Here is a 6,000-nt window from a genome sequence, read left to right on the forward strand (position 1 = left end):
CCCCCCACCTGGGTCCCTGACCTCAGTGCCCAGAACCCAGGGTAGAGCTGGCGTGACTCGGGGCTCAGCACTGGGTAGAGCCAGCTCAGCCCCGGTGGCCAGATGCGGGTTCTTTTTGCTTTTCCCTCTCATGCTGCCTGGTCGTGGGACCCCACCTCAGTGAGGAAGCTCCGGTTTACAGCCTTCACCACCCTATCTGCTGGGGAAGCCGGGCTTAGACACACTCCCCTTTCCTCCCCAGGCCTTTCCAGAGCAGATGCTCAGTGCCTCATTCCCTCATGGTCATTTGCTTTCCAGGACCTTCTCGGTCAGCTGGGCCGGGGAAGGGAGGCCCAGAGAGGCAGGTAGTTCCCAGGGGGGATTTCGTACCCTGGTCTGGGATCCTCCTTTCTTCCCCACCCCAGGTGGACACCCCTGTGTCCAGTGGACAGTCCCTGCCTGCAGTGGGGTCAGGAAATGAGAGGTGATGGGGTGGACAGAGCAGCTGAGGGAGCGGAAGGAGCCTGCCAGGACGTGGGGAAGGGGGTCTGAGGTGAAGTAGTTCAGTATGAGTGAAGAGGGTGGCCGACTCCCATTGCCCCCGTTCGGCGCGGACAAGGATGGCACTGGCCCTTTAAGTGGGGATGCCCGTCAAGGCCCTCCCCCAGCCAACCCAATTCGAGGGCACACTGAGCATGTGCGGGAGCTGTGGGAGCCGGAGGGGAGGGAGGTAGCTGGAGAGATTCCGGAGGGAGCGCCTCACCCCCCCCCCCTTACTTCCTGTAGCTGCCCCCTCTCTCCTTCCTGGGTCTGACAAAGGAGCCCACGGCGCTCAGCCAATCCCTTCCCCCATCCCAGACCCCCGGTGGGTGCTGTCCTCTGGGGGCTCTGGGGCCTGCAAGGGGGTGACAGGTGGCCTCTCAGCCCTGGGAGGTCTCGGCAGCCCCCCTGCTGCCCGGAGATGGCACCCACACGCAGCTCAGTGCCATCCTCACTTCCCCGCTGTGGGCGGGTGGTGGGTGATCTTCCTGCTGCTTAACGTGTTCGATTTCATTCCATTGGTGCCAGGGTTTCTAAAGGAACTGCCTACCTTGATGACGCTCTGCTCTGAAAATTAAAAGCAGCTAAGAAGATGAGGTCCCTGCCCCCACCCCCGGGAGCTTCCAGTCTAAAGTCTGAGAGGAAGCAAACTGCTCAGAGGCTGAAAGCGCCTGCCCCGCTCCCTCTCCTGGTTCTCCCTCCTTCCTGTAAAGGGCAGGGGCTCCCAAGTTCACAGGATCAAACTCTGCTTCCCCAACCAGCTGCATCCTCCAGGCCACCCTCCCCTGCAGCCTAGGAAACCACCCCCCTCAAGCCTTCCCCCCACCTCCAACTTCCCTGTTTCTGCAAGGACGTCCTCCTTCCTCCCTCACCTCAGGCTCTCCTTCACCTTCCCTTCCCCCTTGGGCACTTGCCCACTCTTCTTCCTGTAATCTCTTATCTTCAGGTAGCCTTTTTTCTTTTTTTCTAATTTCTTTATTTTTTGGTCGTGCCCCAGCGGCTTGCTGGGATATTAGTTCCCCGATCAGGGATCGAACCCACGCCCCAGGCCGTGAAAGCGCAGAGTCCTGACCACTGGATGGCCAGGGAATTCCCCAGGTACCCTTATTTTTAATTGAGGTGAAATTCACATAACATAAAATCAACCTTTTAAAGTGAACAATTCAGGGGCTTCCCTGGTGGCAGTGGTTAAGAACCCGCCTGCCAACGCAGGAGACACGGGTTCGAGCCCTGGTCTGGGAGGATCCCACATACCGCGGAGCACCTATGCCCGTGCGCCACAACTACTGAGCCTGTGCTCTAGAGTCTGCAAGCCACAACTACTGAGCCCACGTGCCACAACTACTGAAGCCCGCGCGCCTAGAGCCCGTGCTCTGCAACAAGAGAAGCCACTGCTATGAGAAGCCCGCGCACCACAACGAAGAGTAGCCCCCCGCTCAGCACAACTAGAGAAAGCCTGCGTGCAGCAACAGAGACCCAACGCAGCCAAAAATAAAAATAAATAAATTTATTAAAAAAAAAAAAACCTTAAAAAAAATAAATAAAAATAAAGTGAATAATTCCGTGGCATTTAGTACCTTCACAATGTGTACAACTGCCACCTCCATCTAGTTCCAAACATTATCAACCCAAAAGGAAGCGCCATACCCATTCCTGCCCAGGCAACCATCAATCTGCCTTCTGTCTCTATGGTTTTACTTATTCTGGGTATTCTGGTGGTAGAGACAAGAGGGAAAGACTAGTCTTCTGGGGCCTGTATGTGAAAAGCACAGATTCCCTGAAGGGAGCGCTGGACCAGGAGTCCCGAGATCTGTGATCCATCCCAGTTCTGCTTCTAACTCAGGAGCCTCCTCTCCCCTGTTCAAGGGGCTGGGGGGGGGGGGCTTCAGGCCAGGATCCTGGGCCCTCCAAGGGCTTACCCCTGGCTGGGAGCTTCTGTCCGGGATTGTGGTGCCGGGCCTGAAAAATGTTCCTCTTTATTACTCTTGGCTCCTCGCTACCGGGTCCAGGCAGTGAAGGTGGCCCCAGGAGACCGTGTGATTAATACCGTGGGGTTTGGGGTCAGAGGCATGAGATGAGGAAACTTCGGCTCAGAGAGGTTGAGAAACTTGCCCAAGGTCCCACAACTCCTGCTTCACTGGAGTAGCAGCCGGTTCTGTCTGATTGTATTCGAGCTCTTGACCACTGTGTTCCCCTGTCTTCAAAGAGATGAAGTAAGTTAAGGGCTTAGCAGAGTGCCAGCTGTGTGGGAAGTGCTCTCAAATGGAAGCCGCCATAAATTTTACTATTTGCGGAGCCTTGCATAGTCCTGAAGTGAATAAATCCATTCCAAGGTGGTTCTTGGGAGTTCCCCTCGCCCCCCCTTACCTTATCTTTGTCCTCCACTGGCCTCCCTAGGAGGACAGCTTCTGTGGGGACTGAGGGGCTGCCTGGACCCTGAGCCTTTAAGGCAGGTGGGAGTGAGAAGCGCGGCTCCCCTCTCCCCTAGAGAAGGAGGTGTTACTGCTGCCTTCAGCAGAGTTCAGTTCACCCATTTCTCCATGGCTGAACGTCCACCCCTGCCCCGGAAACAAAAAGGACTTTGTGGACCCAGGGGAGGGAGGGGACTGCACAGGCCTGGCCTGGCAGCGGACAGACTGGACAGCTGACTCCCCAGTTGGCCACTGTGTCCAGGCTGCCTGTGGGCATGGACATTCCAGAGACCACCTGCCCCAGAGATCCCCCCGGGACCCCATCCAAGATGGAAAGGCCCAGATCAGCCCCCTGGGCACCTGCTGTCTCCTGCCTCAGGACAACCAGGATGGGACCCCTCCCCTGCCCCATCCCTACCCCGGTCCCGTGGCTCTGAGAGGAAGTTCCCAAGGAGACTAAGTTGTGAGGAGACATGAAGAGCGTGTCCAGAGCCTACCTCGGCCACAGCCCAAGGTTCCACGGAGAAGGAAGGGAAAGCGGTCTTTTGGGGCCTACAGTCTGTCCTGGCTCTTGATCCTTCCAGCACCCTCCTTGGGGTTCTCCTTAGGCCCACACACACCCAGTCAGCCATTCAGACTCCTTTACCATAGTGAGAGGACTTGGACACAGGGAAGCTGCAGGCTTTCTCACAGCCGTGCCCGGAACCAAGCCCTGTGGCTACCCGACTGGCTGGCATCCTCTCTTACTGTTGGGCCCTCGGGCCCCACGGTCCTCACTGGCTAGACCTCCCTTCCTTGGCTTCTCCGTCCCAGCCTCAGCCATTTCCCTCTTGGGCCTTTGATAAACAGGATCTTTTCCTCTGGGCCCCTCGTCCAACTGTCCTCACTTGTAATCCACATCAGCTGTGTTTGTAGCCACAGGCAACACCCCTCCCTGGATTCACCCCACTTCCAGGATCCTTCTCAGCTCCCCCTCCTCAGCTGCTTCTCCCCCCTCCTCCCCTGGGCTTCAAATGCTAGATGCCTTTTTTTAACCTTCCACGTGAATTCCCCAAATCTTAACACTATTGAAAAATTCTTTTCATCACGATTTGAAATTCCATGCTTGTCAAAAACTACCTTCACAAATGCATTTGTGAGTTTTCTATTCCACTAATTTTAAATCTATCTCATTTATTGATAAACTAATCACATTAAAAAATTCTTATTGCTACTTAATACGCTTTAATAACTGATAGCTCTATTGTCTCTCCTTACCCTTCTTTTACTAAAGATTCCTGGATATTCTTAGATTTTAAATTTTTCTAGAGTACATTTAAAAGCAGTATGTCCAGATCCCCTCCCCAAAGCATATCTTTATGTATCTATATATAAAGATATAGATAGATATGCAGATATAGACACAGATATAGGTATCGTGGAAGGAAGCATGTGAGAGAGTTCTAGATGTTATCTAGTTCGATATCCTCTCTTTAGGCTGAATTAATTATCTTTCTAAATCTGTGACTCTCTCTTATATTATTATTATTATTTTTTAATAAATTCATGTATTTATTTATTTTTGTCTGCTTTGGGTCTTTGTTGCTGCGCACGGGGCTACTCTTCATTGTGGTGCACAGGCTTCTCATTGCAATGGCTTCTCTTGTTGCGGAGCCCAGACTCTAGGTGCATGGGCTTCAGTAGTTGTGGCTCATGGGCTCAGTAGTTGTGGGTCGTGGACTCTAGAGCACGGGCTCATTAGCTGTGGCGCACGGGCTTAGTTGCTCCGCGGCATGTGGAATCTTCCCAGATCAGGGCTCGAATCTGTGTCCCCTGCATTGGCAGGTGGATTCTTAACCACTGTGCCACCAGGGAAGTCCCTCTCTTATGTTCTTTAACCACTTTTTTTTTTTTTGGCCACACCACGTGGTTTGCAGGATCTTAGATCCCGGGATCCCATCAAACCTGCGCCCCCTGCAGTGGAAGTGTGTTTGTTGCCTTAACCACTGGACCCCCCGGGGAACTCCCAGTCATTGGAATTTTTAAGGCTCGGTGCTGGGGTGGCGGGTGGGCATGATGTGCAGGTTCAGCCAGGGCTGAGAACTAGAGTTCTAAGAGTTCCAAATGTTCTCTCTACCCAGCTTGCCTTGGCCAGGTGTGTGGGTGCCTGGCATCTGTCCACATCCCTAGGAGACTCCGAGATGGCATGACCTCCAGTGAGCAGATGCCAGCAGTGAGTCAGGGTGTCAGGGTGTTTGGGGAGCCTTGAAGGGCAGACCAGGGGATGGGCAGAGCTCAGGTTAAAGAGCAAGGAGGAATTTCCACCAGTCAGTGGAGGGTCCAAACTGCCCCTGGAGACTTGCAGCCTCCATCACTGGATGTGCCAGGGCTCATGAGGAAAGGCAAGAAGTGAGACCAGAAAACATGCTGAAGGCCCCTCCAGCAATCAGATTCTGTAATTCTGCAAAGAATCATTGCCTCATGGCCACAGCAGCACAACCACTTGTGGTTTGTGTGCGATGACGATTCTGCCCCATCTGGGCGGGGGTTGGGTGGGAGCTCTGGACTGGGGATTACCCGGCCTCCTGCTACTGGCATCCATCTGTGAGCAAGTGTTGTGTATGAGTCTGCCTGAAGTTTCAGGATCATATGCTATTCTTGCTTCCCTTTTTAGTGCCTTCTTGATTATCTCCTGTCCCATTTTTCCTTGCTTACCCAGAGCAGAGGTAGGGAGGGAGGAGGTCACTAGGAGGCTGGGCAAGGAGGGTTCTCTAGGGCCAGATGGGCTTCTCCAGTGCAGAGGTGAAGAGCACAGACTCTGGCATTGGACTACTCGGGTTCTATTCTGCCTTATTCTGTCCACTGCTGCTCCCCACCCACTGCAGAATAGGAGAGGCACCTTCCCCATCACCTCTGTGGACACATACGTCCTCCTCTGCTGGTGAAGAGATGCCATGTCTCACTAGAAGCACCATTTTTTCGTCCAACAGATATTTACTGGCTGCGTTAGTCTTCTAGGGCTGCCATAACAAAGTACCATGAACTGAGTGGCTTGAGACTGTATCGTCTCACAGTTCTGGAGGTTAGCCGT

This window comes from Balaenoptera ricei, chromosome 20 (genome assembly GCF_028023285.1).
Source record: "Balaenoptera ricei isolate mBalRic1 chromosome 20, mBalRic1.hap2, whole genome shotgun sequence".
NCBI lineage: Eukaryota > Metazoa > Chordata > Mammalia > Artiodactyla > Balaenopteridae > Balaenoptera > Balaenoptera ricei.